Genomic DNA, 25,939 nt, shown 5'->3' on the forward strand with positions numbered 1-25,939 from the left:
ATCTCTGATTGGGCCCCAACATGAATCAAAACGATCGATTGACCCTTGAGTCCAACAGAAGTCCGCGGCCGTGGAAACTATAGGGTTCACGACTCCAATGTGTGGTCTGGAGGAGACAAGTGATCGACTCTCTGTCTGCGCCCCAAAAGGCAACCTATTCCCTTCATAGTGCACTAATTTTAACCTGGGCCCATAGGGCTCTGGTCGAAAGTAGTGCACTATATATGGAATAGGGTGCCATATGGGACACATCCACATTCTCTATCTGTGGTCATCAATCACAAACAGGGCTGTTGATGTGATCTATGGGGAATATTACATCAAACACACATATTATGTCTTCCAATAGTGATTTGTTTCTGTCTTTGTTTCAGTAGCTGTAGTAGTAGTTGTAGTAGAAGTGGTGTTGAAAGGAAGAGGAGTAGGAGTAGGAGGAGGAGGAGGAGGAGGAGGAGGAGGAGTGTGCTGTTCAATAGATCAATGCACCTTTAGCTCACAGCTGGTACAGATTTTGCAATGAATATTGGCAGGTATCCAGTATTGCAGATAATCTTCAGGTTTAAGGCAATCTCTTTGCACTACAGTTAATAAATTATTCACTTATACACATATACATTTTCCTCACTGTTGAGAAGTACTGTCCAGTACTAAGCTATATGGAATTGTTATAAGGAGGTCATACCAAGGATCAATTTGATATTTAATTTAAATTTGAAGACTCAAAACAATATATACAACAATTATTTGAATAAAATTAGTATATTGCCTTACTGCTATTAGCCCATACAAACACATTGAATAACAGATGCACTACATGGAACAACATATAGTCCCCCCCAAAAAACTAAAGAAAATGTATTCTGAAGTGTTTGTCCTATATCTGAGAGGTATAAGAAAGATCAGGAAACATATACATATTTTTTTACATGTATTTAACCTTAGCCTACAATTTCCTTTCCCCGCAGAAATCTAATTAAAATACTTTAAAAAATCCCCATCAAAATCTGTCTGTGCTAGAGACATCAGTTTTGCATGGGCTGCATCTCAATCCACCGCAAACACTGCAGTGTTTGTCAGACTATGAGACAGCCTGAAAATCGGTCTTCTCACAAAAACGTCTGTAGTGTCCGAGCGGTTTGGCCTAGAATCCCCCCACTCCCCCTACCCCCACCCCCACCCCCACCCCCGTCTTAGACAGGGCTTAGACTCCAGAGGGTTAACCCCTTACTTTTTGGCATTAAACAGTCTCCATATACACTTCAGATATCTCTAGCTTAACGCTGTGTGATGTAAAGCCTAATTTGCATATTTTTAAGAGTGCCCTTTCTTTTTGAGTAAATTCTAGATTTAACACCCATGACTGTATTTGTTAGTACAAGAGACATGATTGTTGAAATCGTTGTGGCTTTCACCAAGTGAGTTTCTGTGTGATTGTTATAATTATATTTTATGACAATATACACTGCTCAAAAAAATAATGGGAACACTAAAATAACACATCCTAGATCTGAATGAATGAAATAATTTTATTAAAAACTTTTTTCTTTACATAGATGAATGTGCTGACAACAAAATCACACAAAAATTATCAATGGAAATCAAAATTATCAACCTATGGAGGTCTGGATTTGGAGTCACACTCAAAATTAAAGTGGAAAACCACACTACGGGCTGATCCTACTTTGATGTAATGTCCTTAAAACACGTCAAAATGAGGCTCAGTAGTGTGTGTGGCCTCCACGTACCTGTATGACCTCCCTACAACGCCTGGGCATGCTCCTGATGAGGTGGCGGATGGTCTCCTGAGGGATCTCCTCCCAGACCTGGACTAAAGCATCCGCCAACTCCTGGACAGTCTGTGGTGCAACGTGGCGTTGGTGGATGGAGCGAGACATGACGTCCCAGATGTGCTCAATTGGATTCAGGTCTGGGGAACGGGCGGGCCAGTCCATAGCATCAATGCCTTCCTCTTGCAGGAACTGCTGACACACTCCAGCCACATGAGGTCTAGCATTGTCTTGCATTAGGAGGAACCCAGGGCCAACCGCACCAGCATATGGTCTCACAAGGGGTCTGAGGATCTCATCTCGGTACCTAATGGCAGTCAGGCTACCTCTGGTGAGCACATGGAGGCCCCCCAAAGAAATGCCACCCCACACCATGACTGACCCACCGCCAAACTGGTCATGCTGGAGGATGTTGCAGGCAGCAGAACGTTCTCCACGGCGTCTCCAGACTCTGTCACGTCTGTCACATGTGCTCAGTGTGAACCTGCTTTCATCTGTGAAGAGCACAGGGCGCCAGTGGCGAATTTGCCAATCTTGGTGTTCTCTGGCAAATGCCAAACGTCCTGCACGGTGTTGGGCTGTAAGCACAACCCCCACCTGTGGAAGTCGGGCCCTCATACCACCCTCATGGAGTGTGGGTTGTAGACTCCGTCTCATGCTACCACTAGAGTGAAAGCACCACCAGCATTCAAAAGTGACCAAAACATCAGCCAGGAAGCATAGGAACTGAGAAGTGGTCTGTGGTCACCACCTGCAGAACCACTACTTTATTGGGGGTGTCTTGCTAATTGCCTATAATTTCCACCTGTTGTCTATTCCATTTGCACAACAGCATGTGACATTTATTGTCAATCAGTGTTGCTTCCTAAGTGGACAGTTTGATTTCACAGAAGTGTGATTGACTTGGAGTTACATTGTGTTGTTTAAGTGTTCCCTTTTTTGAGCAGTGTATTACATATAGGCCTAGTTTTACCGTAACACAGTGGTGTTAGGAAACTCCTGGTTTACAGGCCTCATCAGGCCTGGAAGTCACCTTATGGTGGATTGCAAAGTGATGTGTAATTCCTATTTTGAATACAGCCAGAGTTAGAATAGCCAACATTTGGAATTTTTATTCACCTGCAACCTGCATTCAGAATGACTGTCAGGGTTAGGAGACTTCAGAAGAAACCCTACTTAAACCATTTAAACCGGAACAACCATTTCATTAACGGGTGCAATAAATCTAACTAACTGATTGGGTTAGTTTAGAAAAATGTATGTTATTTATCTTTGTGTATCATAACATTAATCAATAAATGCACACACAAAAACACAGAAACCATCCAGAAAAATCTACCTGCAGTAGAACATGCTCGGAAATATAATAACGATGGGTGTGGTTTTGATGGGACTGTTTTACTCACCACAGTGTAAAAACAATAACTCTGGTTATTAACACCAACACTGGGGGTTCGTTTACACCACTGAGTGTTAAAAATGTTACACTGAAAAATGAACACTGGCCAATTTGCTGTGCGTATCTCTTTCCTGGCACTAGAAGCCCAGGAAGTTGGTCTGCCAGGAGGAGACTGGCAGTGCTTGTAAAGCCTGGAAAGCTTGCTGGGCTCAATGCATCTTTTACAGTTTACAGGAATGTGTCAGGAGTAATCTGTTGGCGGCCATCTCTGGAAATTCAAAATGACAAACTAATGAAAGCATTGTGATACTCTTTGGCAGGGAGAGGGAGAGTCTTGGTTCTAATTGTGTCTATTTAAAGCAGCTGTGTCGGGGCTCTCTGATATGGGTTACAGCAAGAATAAGAATTTGTCTCTGGTGACATCACCACTCTGTTGGTGTTGATTAATAAGGAACTTTGCGATTGCTTTTTAAAGGGATACTTTGTGGATACCATTTTTATGTCTCTGTGTCCAGTATGAAGGAAGTTGCTAACTACCGTTAGCTCAATTGCTTAATAGCGTTAGCGCAATGACTGGAAGTCTATGGGTATGCAGTCATTGCGCTAACGCTAGTTAGCACTGGCTTGCAAAACTACCTCTAACTTCCTTCATACTGGACACAGAGACATAAAAATGGTATCCCCAAGTTCATCTGACTCTGGGGAAGTAGATAACGGGCCTCATTGCCAAAATCCTGAAGTATCCCTTTAAGTAAACAGAAGTGGCCAAGAAAAAGTTTTAATGACTCTGTGTGTGTGTGTGTGTGTGTAAGCGTTGGCCAAAGACAGACGTTTGGTATCAATTAGGTCAGCGGAGGGGAGAGACGAAGGCAGCGGCGCCCACTCCAGGCCCAGCCCGAGACTCTCCGTATTACCAGAGTAATCTCCCTCATCCCTGTGTCTTCAGCAACGCCTGCCAACGAGCGTCTCCAGCTCCGAGCTTGAAATCGAATTTGATCGCTGACCGACTGGAAGGTATAGAACACTGTCAACGGAAACTTTGTGTGAGTTCGCTTTGGTGCTGGGTGTCTTAATCCCCCCCCCTCTCTGTGCCCTGAAGGAGGGGAAGCAGCAGTAGTAGTGTAAACAGTGCCTGTAGGGTGGCGTGCCGCATGCTCTGAGGTTTGGGGTAAAGCTCATTGCTTGGAGAAAGAGCAGTAATCCGGTCCTGAACAAGTGCCAGGGACTCCGCTGGGTGTTTATTCCAGTGGCTAACATTTAGGAGAATGTGAGAAGGCTGCTGCTGCTGAAGGTCTTACGCCACTGTGGCCACCACTGCTATGTGCTGCTATGTAATGCTGTGGACTGCCGGGACACACCCTATTCCCTACTAGGGCTTACATAGTGCACTACTTTTGACCAGAGCCCTATGATATCTGGGGAGGAAAGAGGCACCAGTTCGTCTTTTTTCTCTCAGGCAGGGGGTAAACCATTAGTGAGTTAAGACGTCTCAGTGTATGAGAGGGAACTTAATGAAGCTTTGAACAGCCTCCCAGAAATACAACTAAATTTTATGAAAAGGGAAACACAACTATAGCTCGCTAGGCCTAACCATTTTAAATCAAACCCTGCTCTAGCCCTGTGCACTTTAAAAACCTATTGAACATTGTTCCTATTAAAAATGAAAGCATTTAACTCAGCTATAATTATGCTTTCGCATAAGGGGAACTACTTTCTATGATGTGGTATTTTAATATGAAAACAAAGCAGACGATAGTAAAACAATTGCTTTAGTGCATACCGTCAGTCATGTGTTCTTAAGTCAAGGCAGCTGTTATGAGTGCCCTATGCTCCTGAAGTAGGGCTCTGACACCATAACACAGCTATTTCCCCAGTCGTATAGCGCTCACATGCTTCTCGTGTAGACTCTTGATGACATACAATTTGCAGCCTATTCCCTATATAGTGCACTATTCCCTACATAGTGCCCATAGCACTCTGGTCAAAAGTAGTGCAAGAGTGCCATTTGGGATGCACTCTTAGAGGCTAGGTTATTTCTACCTTAATGATGCTGATTTGCTGCTGAAATACTTTAACATGATGGATTTATTTTTGATTTTCACATTTAAAGCTAACCGCCTTTCTTCATAATTATTTTTGGCTAGGTATCATAAGCAATGTTAACATGAAATCGTGAGATTTTATACCTAACACGCCACTGGGTCAATGCAAATGCTCTCTTTCCCCTATCTGCACTTCCTAATATAGCTGAGAGTGCACTGTGGAGAATGCTGATCAAAGTTGATTTGTTTATGTATTTTAAATTGACAGATGACTTCAAGGTCTCTTAAATTTGGGAGACCCACTACACACGCATTCACACAAATGCACATATGCATGCATGAACACATACAAACAACACAAACATGCATGGATGCCCCCCCCCCACACACACACACACACACACACACACACACACACACACACACACACACACACACACACACACACACACACACACACACACACACACACACACACACACACACACACACACACACACACACACACACACACACACACACACACACACACACACACACACACACACACACACACACACACACACACACACACACACACACACACACACACACATAGAGTACATACACTACCGGTCAAACATTTTAGAACACATCAAGGGTTTTTCTTTATTTTTACTATTTTCTACATTGTAGAATAATAGTGAAGACATCAAAACTATGAAATAACACATATGGAATCATGTAGTAAACAATAAAGTGTTAAACAAATCAAAATATATTTTATATTTGAGATTCTTCAAATAGCCACCCTTTGCCTAGATGACAGCTTTGCACACTCTTGGCATTCTCTCAACTAGCTTCACCTGGAATGCTTTTCCAACAGTCTTGAAGGAGTTCCCACATATGCTGAGCACTTGTTGGCTGCTTTTCCTTCACTCTGCGGTCCGACTCATCCCAAACCATCTCAATTTGGTTGATGTCAGGGGATTGTGGAGGCCAGGTCATCTGGTGCAGCACTCCATCACTCTCCTTCTTGGTAAAATAGCCCTTACACAGTCTGGAGGTGTGTTGGGTCATTGTCCTGTTGAAAAAACAAATAATAGTCCCACTAAGCCCAAACCAGATGGGATGTCGTAACGCTGCAGAATGCTGTGGTAGCCATGCTGGTTAAGTGTGCCATGAATTCTAAATAAATCACAGACAGTGTCACCAGCAAAGCACCCACACACCATAACACCTACTCCTCCATGCTTTACGGTGGGAAATGCACATGCGTAAATCATCAGTTTACCCACAGCGCGTCTCACAAAGCCATGCCGGTTGGAACCAAAAATCTCCAATTTGGACTCCAGACCAAAGGACAAATTTCCAACGGTCTAATGTCCATTGATCATGTTTCTTGGCCCAAGCCAAGTCTCTTCTTCTTATTGGTGTCCTTTAGTAGTGGTTTCTTTGCAGCAATTCGACCATGAAGGCCTGATTCACACAGTTTCCTCTGAACAGTTGATGTTGAGATGTGTCTGTTACTTGAACTCTATGAAGCATTTTTTTGGGCTGCAATTTCTGAGTCTGGTATCTCTAATGAACTTATCCTCTGCAGCAGAGGTAACTCTGGGTCTTCCATTCCTGTGGCGGTCCTCATGAGAGCCAGTTTCATCATAGCGCTTGATGGTTTTTGCGACTGCACTTGAAGAAACTTTCAAAGTTCTTGAAATGTTCCGGATTGACTGACATTCATGTCTTAAAGAAATGATGGACTGTCGTTTCTCTTTGCTTAGTTGAGCTGTTCTTGCCATAACATGGACTTGGTCTTTTACCAAATAGGGCTATCTTGTGTATACCACCCCTACTTTGTCACAACACAACTGATTGGCTCAAACGCATTAAGAAGGAAATAAATTCCACAACTTAACTTTTAGGAAGGCACACCTCCTAATTTAAATGCATTGCAGGTGATTACCTCATGAAGCTGGTTGAGAGAATGCCAAGAGTGTGCAAAGGTGTCATCAAGGCAAAGGGTGGCTATTTGAAGAATCTCAAATATAAAATATATTTTTTTTTAAATTACACTTTTTTGTTTACTACATGATTCCATATGTGTTATTTCATAGTTTTGATGTCTTCACTATTATTCTACAATGTAGAAAATAGTACAAATAAAGAAAAACCCTTGAATTAGTAGGTGTTCTAAAACGTTTGACACATGAAATGGACTCTATAGTACAGTCTCCTACACTGTAGGTCATTGCTTTCTGAACTAATATCTCAGCTTTAATGGCTAAAGACTAAAACACTCTTCTCCTGTAAACTACACTAAATGGAAAAATAAACAAGAGTAAGTTGGAGGATTGAGGTTGTGCTGGGAGGACTCTATGGTTGTGTCCCAAATGGCACCTTATTCCCTACATAGAGCCATATGGTCTCTGGTACAAGTAATGCACTATAAAGGGAATAGGGTTCCATTGGAACACTGTCCATGAGGACTCCACAGGACTTGAAGGCCTTCTTGGCCTGGAATCATTTGCAGCTAGTGTTTTTTCAGTAGCTGTTTTACAATAGCTTTAAGATGAAGTCTAGATGAGGAGATAATGGCATAAAAAATCATCATTCACACATAGAAAACACGGAAGTAGATGCACTTAATTGAAGTCACATGCAAAGAGTGTGAAGGTGAATGGTTTCTGACAAATCTCTCTAAATCTACTGAGTAGCTCTCATCAACAAATGGTAACTGCACTCTAAAAAAATGCTTGGTTAAAAACAACCCAATTTGGGTTATTTGGTAACCCAGCGCTGGGTAAATATTGGACAGAACACACGCTGGGTTATTTTGACCCAGCCAGTTTGGTTGTATGAATAACCCAATAAGTTGGATTGTTGGAATTACCCAAACATGGTTTAATTTAACCATCAGTTGGGTATTTTTTACACTCATGCTGGGTTGATTAACAGCTGGGTCTTTTTGAACGTAATCCTTATGTTATTTTCAGGAGGTGTGGCTTATTAGGGCTGTGGCGTTCAGCTAGCTTTTACTGGCCACCAGTGAGAGTAAATGTCATTCCTGTTCATCATGTAAAGTTTACATACGGCAAATAAAATGTTTAATTTGTTTTGTTTTTTACACACACTTCTAGAATATATTTTTTTTATAACAGATTATGATGAAGTATAGCACCTTATTGTACCCTAACAACAGGATTAACAAAACTCATATGCTTCTGTAAGCCTCATTAAAGCTACAAATGTGTCAATGTTCAACCTTAACATGTACTAACTACACAATAGAACAGATGAACAGCAATGACACTTACTGTCATGGGTGGCTAAATATAACTATCTGAAAGCCACGCCCCTATAAACTACACCACCAGTCTTCTGATCTGACCCGCTGGGTCATATCTCAATAACCCAGCACCAATAACCCAGCACCAATAACCCAGCACCCAGCATCAATAACCCAGCAGTTTTTAAAGAAAACAACCAAGCTAAGTGACCCCAATGCCTGCAACCCAGCAGTTGGGTCAACCAAACAACCTAGCATTAGTTAGAGTGTGACTAACCCATCCTATGCTCTCAACTGCTTTCCAACCCCTTTCCTGAAAACCACGTAGTACACACTTTGCATAACATTACGAAATGTGTGTATGTGTGTTTCCTTCAGATGCGTCTGTGATATCAGTCCCTACCATCTCTCTGGTCGTTAACCTCAGATGTAGGCCAAGGCAGCCCTGCTCCCTCTCTCCCTCTCTGTGGGCTTATCATTATGCACTGCACAGACATTATTACGCAATTAGGCCAGGCCCAAAACCCAGAGGAGAGGAGGCCTTCTGCCTGGTAATGACTGTGTTTGCACCCCACTCAACCAAACAAACCACAAGCCCCCAGCAGTTCCCCACTTTACTGCCTGGATCTTGCTCTCTCTCACTCTCTCTCTCTAGCTGGGGTCCTTATTTATGTATCAGAGATAGAGAGGTGTGAGAAAGAAGCATGTTTGGTCAGATTCCAGTTATATACACACACACACACACACAAAAAAAATGCCTTTCTGTGTTGTGCATGTCCTGCTTAATTCCTGGAAGTGACCTCAGACCTGGGGCCTTGTTGATGTCTGTCACCGTGTACCCAATACCACTAACAGATTCACAGTGTACCCACTACCACCAACAGATTCTCAGGCAGTTACCAAACCCTGCCACTCAAGTGCCTTGTCAGGGATGTGAATATTTCCAGGAGAGGACTGTTTGATCTCTGGCTGATGGCGTTAACTGGAAATTGGTAATGACTTTGTGTTACCACCAGAAGGTAAATGTATAGGGAGGATATTGCCCACACAACAATAGCAGCAGTATAGCGTATACAGTACCCTCCAAAATTATTGGCACCCTTGATAAAGATGTGCAAAAAGACTGTATAAAATAAATAATGCAAATACCAACCTATTTTGTATGCAAAAAAAAATGTATAGTACTACAATTGCTCAGAGAAATCCATTTTGTTTAATAAGTAAATTATTGTTTTCAATACTTTGTGCACCCTCCCTTTGCAAGGACAACAGCACTTATCCTTTTTCCACACTGAACAAAAATATACACGCAACATGTAAAGTGTTGGTCCCATGTTTCATGAGCTGAAATAAAAGATCCCAGAAATGTTTCATGCGCACCACAACCTTATTTCTCTAAAATGTTGTGCACAAATTTGTTTACATCCCTGTTAGTGAGCATTTCTCCTTTGCCAATATAATCCATCTACCTGACAGGTGTGGCATATCAAGAAACTGATTAAACAGCATGATCATAACACAGGTGCATCTTGTGCTGGGGACAATAAAAGACCAGTCTAAAATGTGCAGTTTTGTCACACAACACAATGCCACAGATGTCTCAAGTTTCGAGGGTGCGTGCACTTGGCATGCTGACTGCAGGAATGTCCACAAGAGCTGTTACCAGAGAATGTAACGTTCATTTCTCTACCATAAGCCGCCTCCAACATTGTTTTAGTGAATTTTGCAGTATGTCCAAAAGGCCTCACAACCGCAGATCACGTGTAAGGCGTCATGTTGGCGAGCAGTTTGCTGATGTCAACGTTGTGAATAGAGTGCCCCATGGTGGGGTTATGGTATGGGCAGGCATAAGCTAAGGACAACGAACACAATTGCGTTTTATCGATGGCAATTTCAATGCACAGAAATACCTTGACGAGATCCTGAGGCCCATTGTGAGGCCCAGTTCTTTTAAGGTATCTGTGACCAACAGATGCATATCTGTATTCCCAGTCATGTGAAATCCATAGATTAGGGCCATAATTAACTTATTTCAATTGATTGATTTCCTCATATGAACTGTAACTCTGTAAAATCTTTGAAATTGTTGCATGTTGCATTTATATTTTTGTTCAGTATGTAATGTTTAATGAGATTGTGATATTGGAGAACACATTGTGAGGGATCTTAGACCATTCCTCCAAACAACATCTTTCCATATCCTTGATATCCTTCGGTCTGCGCTTATGGACTGCCCTCTTCTATTCAAACAACAAGTCCGGAGACTGATATGGCCTTTGCAAAATGTTGGTTTTGTGGTCAATTAACCATATATTTGTGAATGTTGATGTGTGCGTAGGGTCATTGTCTTGATTCAGCCCCCTGGAAGAAGCATCCAGATTTTTGGCTAAAATGTCCTGGTACTTGGTAGAGTTCATGATGCCGTTAACCTTAAAAAGAGCCCCAGTACAAGTGGATGCAAAACAGCCCCAAAACATTAAAGATCCACCACCATATTTTACAGTAGGTATGAGGTTATTTTCTGCATATGCGGCCTTCTTTCTAGGGCAAACCCACCACTGATGTGCGTGGCCAAACAGCTCTATCTTCATCTCATCTGACCATAGCACCCGGTTCCAAGTGCCAATGTTGTTCAGTATACTCCAGGTGTTTACATTTGAGTTTTGAACTACCTTTTCACCCCTTTTCTTCCATGCTGGCTGAAGACCTAGCTAGCCAGAAACTAGCTAACATCAGATAAAGATGGAAGGGGAAACATATAAGTATCTTTGCCATAGATGAATAGTGTAAACTTTTAATTATATTTGCTGAAACCCTACAGTCAAATTTTGGCACCAGTAGAGTAGCTATCTAGCTATATAAACCACACCCCTCTGCAAACACGCCTTCTCCGATGTTGGTTATAAGGCGGTCCTTATTTAAATTAGGTAAGAGAATATCATGTTACCATTTGTGTATTAAAATGAGTGTTAGGATGATGTCACCCTATCCCCTTAATAATCCCGCCTCCTGAATCCAAGTGTTTGACATGGGGGAGGGTCACTTTATGATCAAACTTTATCAATGTAGAAGCAACAGTCATTTTTCATACTTTGGTCATCATACTTTGATCTGGTTTCATCCAAATATCCTCCAATTTCTTGACAAACATGATTTTGACTGTTCATGACCTATAAGACCTAGATTCAATCAGATCAAGTGTTAACCAGCGATAGCCAACACCTGCATAGCTGATGTTTTGGCAGTGTCAGGGGTGGAACTGCTTTGGATCTGTCAAATCAGTGCACAGCTGCCCTTGTGATCATTGTCAGGAAGCCACACCAGTCCCACTCGCGTTAGAAGTTCAGACCGACAAAATGTAGGCTATATAGAAAATAATTACACTGACATTTTAAGTCATTAAACAAAATAATTAGGATTTCTATCAGCCTAATCGAGGTGTAGATTACATCTCACATTTGAGTGTTTGAACTTGTAAACAATGCTGCAAAGGATTTCTCTTAATAGGACTGCACGCAGCTTATGGAACTGTTCACTTTAGGTACACTGTAAAACCGGATAAGTTCTGCCTGCTGAAACATTTTGAGGAAACTGATTACCCCAAAAAATGTAAGTTAAGAAACTTAAATAGCTGAAGTGAGTAGTACTACCTTCATATGAGTAATACAAATGCAGTTTTTTGGAGTAAGGTATGCTTCAATTTAACGCCCCCACTAAGCCACGCCTCCAAAAAATTCCCAGTGTGCCTTGGCTCTTCGATTGAATTGTGGAGTTACCACCCATGACTGTATTTGTTAGTGACAGAGACATGTTTGTTGAATTTGTTCAGTTTCAGTTCTGTGGTCTTCACCAAGTGAGTTCCTAGGCCAGGGTTCTTCAATTCCGGTCCTGGAGGGCTGAAACACTTCTGTTTTTTATTTCTACCTGGTAGTTAATTGCACTCACCTGGTGTCCCAGGTCTGAATTAGCCCCTGATTAGAAGGAGAGGATGAAAAACAGAGGTGTTTCGGCCCTCCAGGACCGGAATTGAAGAACCCTGTCCTAGGCAAATCATTTTTGTCACTGTTTTTATTGACTCTCTGGTGCAGCGGTAAGTTGTTTGCTTTAGTAGCCTGTAGTTAGTTGGAATACCAGGTTTGCATTTTACATCATGCTTCCCTTTTTTTTTACCTTGAAGTTGACTGTTTTTCAAAAATGGAATCTACGGCTTTATTTAGGATGCTTAAGACAGAAGCTTGTACAATATTAAATAAAACAAATTATTTGAATAACAGTGTAGTAAGTGTGGTTTCACTTTTTTTTTTTTTTATCAAAGTAGTGTGCCTTCAACGGGATTAGACCTTATACCCTCACATTCCTGAATGTTCCATAGGTCGCTACTCTATCTGCTAAGCTACCGGTCAGGTGGTAAAAAAAAGAAAAAAAACTATATTTGCAAGTACGGTGTCCAGTAGAGGTCAGTGTTTGAAGGCAGATTGGAATCAAAGAAAGCACCGGAACCACGGCAAAATCAGTGGGATCTCGCATTTTGCAACACACGGTTTGAAAAAGCATGTGATCAAACGAAGCTTCAGATGTCATTGATGACGTACTTCTGATAAAGTGATACACACATCGGCACACTGCTTCGAGGCATGCCTCGTAGCTCCGGTATTAAACTTAACATCACTACCATACCCCCTTCAGGAGACTGAAAATATTCTACAGCTGCACCATCAAGAGCATCCTGACCGGTTGCATCACCGCCTGGTATGGCAACTGCTCGGCATCTGACTGTAAGGCGCTACAGAGGGTAGTGCGTATGGCCCAGTACATCACTGGGGCCAAGCTTCCTGACATCCATGACCTTTATACTAGGTGGTGTCAGAGCAAAGCCCAACAAATTGTCAAAGACTCCAGTCACCCAAGTCATAGACTGTTCTCTCTGCTACTGCACGGCAAGCGGTACCGGAGCGCCAAGTCTAGGACCAAAAGCTTCTACCCCAAAGCCATAAGAGTGCTGAACAATTAATCAAATGGCCACCTGGACTATTTACAAATTAGCTCGACTAACCTGTACCCCCGCACATTGACTTGGTACCGGTACCCCCTGTATATAGCCTCGTTATTGTTATTTTATTGTGTTACTTTTTTATTATTTTTTACTTTAGTTATTTGGTAAATATTTTCTTAACTCTTTCTTGAACTGCATTGTTGGTTAAGAGCTTGTAAGTAAGCATTTCACGGTAAGGTCTACACCTGTTGTGTTCGGTGCATGTGACAAATAAAGTTTGATTTGATTTGATGGCAGTTTCTTGTCATTGTTGGTAGCTATTTGGCCATCCAGAACCACAACAACTCTACCTCATTGAAGCTTGCACATCGTTTTCGTGACATTGTCTGCTAACCCATCTATAACAAATGTACATTATTGATGCATTTTCAATGTTGTTTGAGTTGCTTTGTGTATCACAAAATTAGTATGAGATGATTTTACTGCAACACTGCTCACTGCATCCATATTTCTTGACATAGACATTTCAAAGAGCTGTCAGTCAAGGTGAGCTCAAGAATATAAGCTCCCAACCACTCAGCCTGTCTTTTCAAACTTCCTGGTAGCTAGCCACGAGAGAAAAAGTACTTTTCATCAAATTCTTTGCATTTCTATCCCCAAAAATATTATGGATGATATTTTAGTCACTCAAAAGGTTATTTTACATGAGAATCAGAATGACTGTTCGGGACCTTCAAACAAACTTTGGCTGTAAACATTCTCGATGCCAGCTAAATTGTGGGTCTGTTTGAAGTATCAGCTTCTCCGTCTCTCGCATGCATACATGCACACACACACACACACACACACACACACACACACACACACACACACACACACACACACACACACACACACACACACACACACACACACACACACACACACACACACACACACACACACACACACACACACACACACACACACACACACACACACACACACACACACACACACACACTCTCCCTCTCTCTCTGGACCTCATTTCATATACACAGATGTAAGTGTATTTAAGAGCAAGTGGTGGGGTAGTGGTGTGTGGGGGACTATGGACAGCTATCCCTTGGCCAACACAAAGACTCTTGCTCGGCTGAAGTGTGGGAAAAACAAAGTCAGTGGTGGTGGCGTATGGCACCCATTATCGCTCTGATTAAAAGCACAACTGTTTCCCCTGCCTCACCCCCCACACCCCTCCAAGACTCTTCTCCAACCCCATCTCAGCCCCTGGCCCCCAGCCTCTAGTCCCTCTTCCAAGCCACCGACCACAGATATTTCTCAGGGTCCCTGTGTACTATTGATTCATGTGTGCTCATAACTACTGTGGTCTGGGCTGTTTGCCTATGGAAGTGAGAGAAAGAGAGCGAGAGAAAGAAAGAAAGATGCACATTATACCTAAAATGTGATTTACATGTAGTAATCTAAGCTGATTTTCTTCCACAGTCAGTGTGAGCAAAAGGCGATGGGTATTGATAGTCTCTTTGACAAGGTTCATCTTTGCCCTGAGGTAAAGGCCTCTTATTTCTAAAACACTTTCACACATTTCCTCTTCACTCACATGATGTGCTCAAGATGCTCATCTTGCATAGTCAGCCTTGCAACCTTTCAATCCTTGATGAGTAGGAAGCAGAGAGTAGGGCGTTTTCGCACTAGAACCTTGCTGCACTGCCAAAGATATTGGTTGCACAATGTGTATGCTTTTGTTTTTTTTCCCCCTCCACCACCACAACATCTTTAGGAAGAAGATGATTGGAAGCTGTTGGTTTGTGGGCTGGTACTACCAGTGGTCTACCAGTGTTCTACCAGAAGGTATCTGTCCAGTGGTTCTACCTCATATGAGAGCAGGGATGCAATCGCTGCTTTTTATCATGTAGCAATATTAATGAAACTCCAATAGCAATTTGCAAAACTTTGAACAAAAATTCCTCATATTTTCTAAATAAATGAAATATAATAGTACATTTTATAATTTCAGGGAAAGTGTTTTTCTGAACAAAAAAAAAAAAAACAAGAGTTTCCAGGGAAATTCTCTTGGTAGTGTTTATAATTAAATCAAATTGAACAACGGATGTGAAATTACCATAAACATTACACCTTTCTCCTTGCTTTATTGAGCGCTTAAATATATTTAATTTCCCCCAAAATAAAAGTAAGTGAAAAATATGTGATTGTGGGAGGCGAAGGGGTCTAACTTGAGTGGGTTGAATAATTTCAAATTGACAACTATTTACATCTCTGAAGAGTGTCTTTCTTTGTGACACCAATATGTTCCTTTCTGCTTCCAGCTCATGCAAACACTAACAAGCCTATAGAGACTACTAGGATTACATAAATTGGCCATTTGCTGAGTTAAATAAGGCATCTCAATTAGTGCCTGGAAAATATAGCAAATTGTTTGTTGTGACCTTGTTTATAACCCCTATTGGGCTATATTTGCACAACGAAAACATAGACATCACCTAGATTATTACATTTTTAGGTCCTATTTACAAACTCAGAAAAAGGGTTCCTCAATGGTTCTTTGGGAAGAGTGATGGTTCCATGTGAAACCATAATGACTCAAAAAAAAACTTTGAGCCCTTCAATGGTTCTTTGCAGTTCAGAAAAGGGTCCTTTCCTCTTTTTGTATTCATTAAAATGTAGGGGAGGTGGCTCATTAGAATATTTTGAGGCGTGGTGTACGCACAGCTGTTTTTGTGCAACCGTGAGTGGGAGTGTCATTCCAGTGCATCTAATGAGTTGTGTTATGCCATTACATGTCAGATGTGGCTATGACCAGTGATGGTGTTTTGTGAAAGATTCATGAATGGCCTTGTGTCAATTTAGAACAGTATACTAAATCAGTCAGTAATTCTCTCATCAGGCACCCCTAGCTGTGTCTGTGGTAGGTCACTTGATTCAACTTGTCAATTAACACAATAATAACGCCTAAGGAATTTTAACGATGTAGCTAACCATTGAGAACTTTCCTTAATCTCAATGGTTCTTTGTATATCCATTTGAAGAGCCATACAGGTATTTATTTTATTCTGGTTAGCCTTATCATAATTTTTGTATTGACAAGTTGTATTATGTGTGTTAGCTCTGGAAAAGCTGAGGGTTCGTGAGGAGAGAATTGAGAACAACTGATTTTGTCAACTGTTCTCAATTGACACAAGGCCATATGTGAGTCTTTCACAAGACACCATCACTAGCCATCGTCATATTTAACCTGTAATCGCATAACACAATAGATTAGATATATTTGAATGAGCCACCTCCCTTTCATTTTAATTATCACTAAAAGAGGAAAGAACCCTTTTCTGAACTGCAAAGAACCATTGAAGGGCTTCCCAAAGAACCCTTACCAAAGAACCCTTGAGGAACCCTCTTTTCTTAGTGTGGAGCAAAGAGGAAAGAACCCTTTTCTGAACTGCAAAGAACCATTGAAGGGCTTCCCAAAGAACCCTTACCAAAGAACCCTTGAGGAACCCTCTTTTCTTAGTGTGGAGCAAAGATATGTTCACACCTCACTAACCTAGTTATTGCCTAATTCAGGAAATCCCCTAAGAAGAGAGACACACACGGTCACAGAAAGAAACTCACTGTGGGAGAAACTTAGCCTCCCTCACACTTTTCTACCACAGCCACTGACTGTCTGTTGGGTGGAATACCAACACTGCACTGCACTTATCCCCTGTGATTCATACTGGAGACAACTGTAACACACCACAGTCTGTAACTGTTACCACGTGTCTAGTAGTCCTACAATACAATACAATACAATACAACAGGAGTGGATGAATGTACAGGGAGGAGGGAGAAAAGGTATGCATACTAGAAGAACCATGCCCTTCATTGTTAAATTAATCTTGTTCTACTGTTTTTTTTATTCTTATATACAACGCACTACATAATCTCTTTTATCACATACGGTACTGAAAACATCCATGACTTTGGCCATATATTGTATAGATACACAATTTAGTAAATTGTGAATTTGAGGCGGCAGACAATAGAACCAAGGGCCCAACGAGTATGTAGAGACAAATATGTGCCAGCCATTTAGAAAGTGGTTATATATGTGATTTGATGCAGCTCTGTAGCCTCTGTGATGCAGGTGTTGCTGTGTTTCTGTGCAACATTTGCACTGATGTGGTCTACTTTCATGAACCTTCGGGCCAAGCTATAACCCACCGGAAGACTTGCTTAACCCTTTCCTGTGACACCTAACCGGTGGACTGAAATAACTAATTTAGTTCGCAGGCTGAGGGATATTTAGCAGCACTCAAGGCGTAGGCTACATGCAAGGCGTACACATACATACACAGGTCACTTAGAGACTTTGAAGTGCGTAGGGTAACTTGGGGAACCCCCCCCATCAGAAAGTATTCACACCCCTTTACTTTTTCCACATTTCTGTGTTTAAAATTGGTTAAATTTAGATTTGTTGTCACTGATCTACACACAATACTCCATAAGCTCCTGAGTAGCCTAGTTACAGTTTTGACTTAAATCGGCTTGAAAATTATGGCAAGACTTGAAAATGGGTGTCTAGCCATGATCAACAATCAACTTGACAGAGCTTGAAGAATTTAAAAAAGAATAATGGACAAATATTGTACAATCCAGGTGTACAAAGGTCTTAGAGATTTACCCCAAAAAACTCACAGCTGTAATCGCCGCCAAAGGTGCTTCAACAAAGTATTGACTCAGGGTTGTTAATACTTATGAAAATGAAACACACTGAACAAAAAAATAAAGGGAACACTTAAACAACACAATGTAACTCCAAGTCAATCACACTTCTGTGAAATCAAACTGTCCACTTAGGAAGCAACACTGATTGACAATAAATTTCACATGCTGTTGTGCAAATGGAATAGACAACAGGTGGAAATTATAGGCAATTAGCAAGACACCCCCAATAAAGGACTGGTTTTGCAGGTGGTGACCACAGACCACTTCTCAGTTCCTATGCTTCCTGGCTGATGTTTTGGTCACTTTTGAATGCTGGCGGTGCTTTCACTCTAGTGGAAGCATGAGACGGAGTCTACAACCCACACAAGTGGCTCAGGTAGTGCAGCTCATCCAGGATGGCACATCAATGCGAGCTGTGGCAAGAAGGTTTGCTGTGTCTGTCAGCGTAGTGTCCAGAGCATGGAGGCGCTACCAGGAGACAGGCCAGTACATCAGGAGACGTGGAGGAGGCCGTAGGAGGGCAACAACCCAGCAGCAGGACTGCTACCTCCGCCTTTGTGCAAGGAGGAGCAGGAGGAGCACTGCCAGAGCCCTGCAAAATGACCTCCAGCAGGCCACAAATGTGCATGTGTCTGCTCAAACGGTCAGAAACAGACTCCATGAGGGTGGAATGAGGGCCCGACGTCCACAGGTGGGGGTTGTGCTTACAGCCCAACACCGTGCAGGACGTTTGGCATTTGCCAGAGAACACCAAGATTGGCAAATTTGCCACTGGCGCCCTGTGCTCTTCACAGATGAAAGCAGGTTCACACTGAGCACATGTGACAGAGTCTGGAGACGCCGTGGAGAACATTCTGCTGCCTGCAACATCCTCCAGCATGACCGGTTTGGCGGTGGGTCAGTCATGGTGTGGGGTGGCATTTCTTTGGGGGGCCGCACAGCCCTCCATGTGCTCGCCAGAGGTAGCCTGACTGCCATTAGGTACCGAGATGAGATCCTCAGACCCCTTGTGAGACCATATGCTGGTGCGGTTGGCCCTTGGTTCCTCCTAATGCAAGACAATGCTAGACCTCATGTGGCTGGAGTGTGTCAGAAGTTCCTGCAAGAGGAAGGCATTGATGCTATGGACCGCCCGTTCCCCAGACCTGAATCCAATTGAGCACATCTGGGACATCATGTCTCGCTCCATCCACCAACGCCACGTTGCACCACAGACTGTCCAGGAGTTGGCGGATGCTTTAGTCCAGGTCTGGGAGGAGATCCCTCAGGAGACCATCCGCCACCTCATCAGGAGCATGCCCAGGTGTTGTAGGGAGGTCATACAGGCACGTGGAGGCCACACACACTACTGAGCCTCATTTTGACTTGTTTTAAGGACATTACATCAAAGTTTGATCAGCCTGTAGTGTGGTTTTCCACTTTAATTTTGAGGGTGACTCCAAATCCAGACCTCCATGGGTTGATCAATTTGATTTCCATTGATAATTTTTGTGTGATTTTGTTGTCAGCACATTCAACTATGTAAAGAAAAAAGTATTTAATAAGATTATTTCATTCATTCAGATCTAGGATGTGTTATTTTAGTGTTCCCTTAATTTTTTTGAGCAGTGTATTTCTGTATTTCATTTTCAATAAATGTGCAAACATTTCTAAAAACATGTTTTCACTTTGTCATTATTGGGTATTGTGTGTAGATGAGTGAGAAACAAATATATTTAATCCATTTTGAATTCAGGCTGTAACACAACAAAATGTGGAATAAGTCAAGGGATATGAAAACTTTATGAAGGCACTGTATGTGCATACTGGCTTTCCTTTGCAAACACATTTTGAAGAGAAATAAGTGGGCAGAATTTTGTTTTGTTTTGTTATTAAATAAAAACAGAAACTTTAGAAAGGGGGCATTTTCTAAGATAATGTGTGTTAAAATTCATTTTATATGTTTTATTTAGGCATTTTTTAGTAATTGACTCTTAAAAGCTAAAGTCTAGGCATCTTATTTTAATTAAATAAAGCAAATATCAGAACAAAGTAGCATTGCACATCTCAATATTAACATCCTCACTATGATGAAGTTGTGATGTACGGACCCTTTATTTTATTGTTTTGCCCTTCCTGTCCAAATCATCCTAAAGTATCTCAAAATCTATTGTGTAACTCAAAGAAGTTACTCATACATGATGTGGACATGGTTTGGAAAATGCTAAAATAGGTACATTTGACTGATTAAAATGTTTCCCTCTAACCAAGTGGATTATTTATCTTTAGGCTCCCCTACTGGTATATATAGAAAGATCTATAGTTGAAGTCGGAAGTTTACACACACTTAGGTTGGAGTCATTAAAACTTGTTTTTCAACCACTCCACACATTTCTTGTTAACGAACTATAGTTTTGGCTATCTACTTTGTGCATGACACAAGTAATTTTTCCAACAATTGTTTACAGACAGATTATTTCACTTATAATTCACTGTATCACAATTCCAGTGGGTCAGAAGTTTACATACACTAAGTTGACTGTGCCTTTAAACAGCTTGAAAATTCCAGAAAATGATGTCGCGGCTTTAGAAGCTTCTGATAGGCTAATTGACATAATTTGAGTCAATTGGAGGTGTACCTTTGGATGTATTTCAAGGCCTACCTTCAAACTCAGTGCCTCTTTGCTTGACATCATGGGAAAATCAAAAGAAATCAGCCAAGACCTCAGAAAAATAATTGTAGACACGTCTGGTTCATCCTTGGGAGCATTTTCCAAATGCCTGAAGGTACCACGTTCATCTGTACAAACAATAGTACGCAAGTATAAACACCATGGGACCACGCAGCTGTCATAACGCTCAGGAAGGAGATGCGTTCTGTCACCTAGAGATTAACGTACTTTGGTGCGAAAAGTGCAAATCAATCCCAAAACAACAGCAAAGGACTTTGTGAAGATGCTGGAGGAAAGAGGTACAAAAGTATCTATATCCACAGTAAAACGAGTCCTATATCGACATAACCTGAAAAGCTGCTCAACAAGGAAGAAGCCACTGCTCCAAAACTGCCATAAAAAAGGCAGACTACGGTTTGCAATTGCACATAGGGACAAAGATTGTACTTTTTGGAGAAATGTCCTCTGGTCTGATGAAACAAAAATAGAACTGTTTGGCCGTAATGACCATCGTTATGTATGGAGGAAAAAGGGGGTTGCTTGCAAGCCGAAGAACACCATCCCAACCGTGAAGCACGGGGGTGGCAGCATCATGCTGTGGGGGTGTTTTGCTGCAGGAGGGACTGGTGCACTTCACAAAATAGATGGCATCATGAGGAAGGGAAATTATGTGGATATATTGAAGCAACATCTCAAGACATCAGTAAGGAAGTTAAAGCTTGGTCGCAAATGGGTCTTCCAAATGGACAACGACCCCAAGCATACTTCCAAAGTTGTGGCAAAATGGCTTAAGGACAACAAAATCAAGGTATTGGAGTGGCCATCACAAAACCCTGACCTCAATCCTATAGAAAATGTGTGGGCAGAACTGAAAAAGTGTGTGCAAGCAAGGAGGCCTACAAACCTGACTCAGTTACACCAGCTCTGTCAGGAGGAATGGGCCAAAATTCACCCAACTTATTGTGGGAAGCTTGTGGAAGGCTACCTGAAACGTTTGACCCAAGTTAAACAATTTAAAGGCAATGCTACCAAATACTAATGTAGTGTATGTAAACTTCTGACCCACTGGGAATGTGATGAAATAAATAAAAGCTGAAATAAATCATTCTCTCTACTATTATTCTGACATTTCACATTCTTAAAATAAAGTGGTGATCATAACTGACCTAAAACAGGGAATTTATACTAGGATTAAATGTCAGGCATTGTGAAAAACTGAGTTTAAATGTATTTGGCTAAGGTGTATGTAAACTTCCGACTTCAACTGTAACTTAATTAGATTATATATATAACTTTTTCTAAATGACAAAATATTTGATCAATGTACCTCAAACTCCTTTTATTGGAGTGACTTAAAGAGTTGAGATGAGACAGAGCAAGACTAGAGGCATCCAGGGAAAGTGTGTGAATTAAACGAGGGGGACGTTTAACCCCAAGCCACCCTATAGTTTTTTGGGGTACGTTTTACCCCAATTGGTAGTTACAGTCTTGTCCCATTGCTGCAACTTCCATATGGACTCGGGAGATGCGAAGGTCGAGAGCCATGCGTCCTCCGAAACATGACCCCGCCAAGCCGCACTGCTTCTTGACACACTGCTCACTTAACCCGGAAGCCAGCCGAACCAATGTGTCAGAGGAAACACCGTACAGCTGGCGACTGAAGTCAGCGTGCATGTCCCCGGCCGCCACAAGGAGTCACTAGAGTGCGATGGGACAAAGACATCCCAGCCGGCCAAACCCTCCCCTAACCCGGACGACGCTGGGCCAATTGTGCGCCGCCTCATGTGTCTCCCGGTCGTGGCGGAATGTGACACAGCCTGGGATCGAACCCAGATCTGTAGTGACGCCTCTAGCACTGCGATACAGTGCCTTAGACCGCTGCGCCACTCGGGAGGCCCCTGCCACCCTGTAGTTTGACAGAGAAGTATATTTAGATCATTTCACTTTTGAAAAATAAATGTGAATACGTGACAACAATACACAATGCTACTATATAGAGAACAAAAATGCACTCTATTTGAAAGGGATAGTTCGGGATATTATCTACTTCCCTGGAGTCAGATTAACTTGTGGATGCCATGTTTATGTCTCTGCGTCAAGTATGAAGGAAGTTAGAGGTAGTTTTGCGAGTCAATGGTAACTAGCGTGCTAGCTGTTCCCATAGACTTCCAGTCATTGCACTAATGCTAGTTCGCAATTGCGCTAACACTAGCTGACAACTTCCTTCAAAAAAATGGTATCAGCGAGCTCATCTGACTTGGGGGAAGTAGATAAAGGGCTTCATTGCCAAAATCCCGAACCATCCTTTTAAACCAGTTGAGCCATAGTAGTGGAGGGATTCCCCAGTCACAGATGCTTCCAATTTTCCCATGTTTTTGGTCAGCCTCCAAACTGTGATACTGGAGCTGAGGCAGGTTTGTTCCAAAATCCAAACCAACATGGAAGAAGTAAGGACGGACAGACAGACAGACAGACAGACAGACAGACAGACAGACAGACAGACAGACAGACAGACAGACAGACGGACAGACGGACAGACAGACAGACAGACAGACAGACAGACGGAGAAAACGAGACAGAAAGGAGAGAGAAAAGGGATAGAGAGGGAGAGAGAGAGGGAGAGAGAAGGAGAAGGAGGGATATAGAGGAATAGACATTAGGGGAAGAGGGAGAGAAAGACAGAAAGAGGGAAAGAAGAAGGGAGAGAGAGAGAGAGAGAAAGAGAGAGAAAGAGCAAGAGAGAGAGAAAGAGAGAAAGGGGAGAGCGATGGACGGCCTTGACCCACATTCATAATGACCAGGCCTTTGATTGAGGGACGCCACACGGGAGAGAAACATCAGCGCTCAGCGCCGCGTAGCGCCCACATATCCATCCACTGAAATAATAAGCTGACCTGAACCCCTTTCCCTCCCTTTGAGCCTCCGCCAACCATCTGAATCCACTCTGGCCCAAATGAGAAGCTTATTTTTCAAAGTGTCTCTCGTTTGTGCAAACTCTGCACCCTGACTTGTGAAGGGGAAAAATGAGAGAGAGGATGGATATAGAGGAGCTGTAATGCCAGTGCCATTGGAGAAGCGTCAGGTTATCCTGTCTGGGCTGAAGGATCCCTGGATTGGTCAGACATTCCCTGGTAAAAGAAAGGGTGGCGCATGGTGGGAAAATAATGTGCAGAGAAACGTTTCAGTGAAGTTGCACTCAACACTTCTCCTACTAAGAATAAGCACAGTTTTTGCACCGCGTCAGATGTATTATTGTAATGTAGACTGCCAAACTCTATTACCATTTAAATATGAAGTAGTTACTATTTTAAAAAATGAAAAAGTAAGACCTACCTAAACTTAAATAATAGATACATTTTGCAATGGTAGATATTAAAGGGATTTATTAGACTGCTTGAAATGTAGACATTCCAAAGACATTGTATGCACAGAGGCACAGCGCTTCTAGTGGTAATTAACTGACCAAACATGTGACATGGATCTGAGGCCTGGTTAGTCCTGTTTGTGTGTCTGACGGTTATCTCACTCAGTAAATTCCAGAATAATTTCCTTCTCCAGGGGAAAGAACCTCACCCGTCAAAGACACAAGAAACTCCCGGGTGAACGCAGTGCCCTTCAGGATACCTCTGATATTCAGATGGAGGTGCAGAATGCCCTAAAGCACAGGAGAGACTGAAAGATGAGAAGTATCCCTCATTTGCATTAGCCACTTGACATTTCATAAAGGTTGGCATTAATCCACACCGGTTTGAGGAACTGGTCCAGTTTAATATTTCTGTGTCATTTTTATTTTCTCAGCCATTGAGCATTCAGCACGCACTAAGCAATCAGTAGTCCAGAGCACAAGGCACACACTCACGTTTGCACGTGCATACACACACACGCACACACACACACTCACACACGCACACACTTGTCTTCCCATGACTGGACATTCTGAACATCCACGTAGTTAGCATTGGGGAGAGAACATTCACGTAGCATTGGAGAGAGAGAGAGAGAGAGAGAGAGAGAGAGAGAGAAGAGAGGAGTGAGAGGAGTGAGAGGAGTGAGAGAGAGAGAGAGAGAGAGAGAGAGAGAGAGAGAGAGAGAGAGAGAGAGAGAGAGAGAGAGAGAGAGAGATTCATGAAAAAGTGATTAAGAGCTTTAAAATTGCTTATTTTCTTCAGTGTTGCCAAATTCTCCCGTTGCAATCCAAGTGACTCGGCTGATCTCACCAACCACAAGCTGATGATTGACAGCCGAAGTGAAAAGTTGAGATCAATAAATACGTTTTAGATGAACTCAGCAGAATGATAGATCAGACTACATGCACTGTGGCTTAGATAACTCCTATTTCAGCCAAGTGGGATTGGATCAGCACGCTGCAAGTGTAAACAAAGAAATTGTGAAGAGAAAGTTGACATGTAGTAGGAAATTGTGAGATAGGGCAGCAGAAAGTGGACTGAAGAGGAACTGTCGGGCTGTATCACCGCCTGGTACGGCAACTGCACCGCCCGCAACCGCAGGGCTCTCCAGAGGGTGGTGCGGTTTGCCGAACGCATTACCGGGGGCAAACTACCCGCCCTCCACGACACCTATAGCACCCGATGTCACAGGAAGGCCAAAAAGATAATCAAGGACATCAACCACCCAAGCCACTGCCTGTTCACCCCGCTATCATCCAGAAGGCGAGGTCAGTACAGGTGCATCAAAGCTGAGACCGAGAGAATGAAAAACAGCTTCTATCTCAAGGCCATCAGACTGTTAAATAGCCATCACTAGCAGATTAGAGGCTGCTGCTGCCTATTGAAATCACTGGCCACTTTAAGAAATGGAACACTAGTCACTTTAATAACGTTTACATATCTTGCATTATTCATCTCATATGTATATACTAGTATTCTATAATATTCTACTATATCTTAGTCCATGCCGCTCTGTCATTGCTTGTCCATATATGAATATATTCTTAATTCCATTCCTTACTTAGATTTGTGTAAATTAAGTATATGTTGTGAAATTGTTAGATATTATTTGTTAGATATTACTGCACTGTCAGAGCTAGAAGCACAAGCATTTTCGCTACACCCGCAATAACATC

Source organism: Coregonus clupeaformis, chromosome 25 (assembly GCF_020615455.1).
Source record: "Coregonus clupeaformis isolate EN_2021a chromosome 25, ASM2061545v1, whole genome shotgun sequence".
Taxonomy (NCBI): Eukaryota; Metazoa; Chordata; class Actinopteri; order Salmoniformes; family Salmonidae; genus Coregonus; species Coregonus clupeaformis.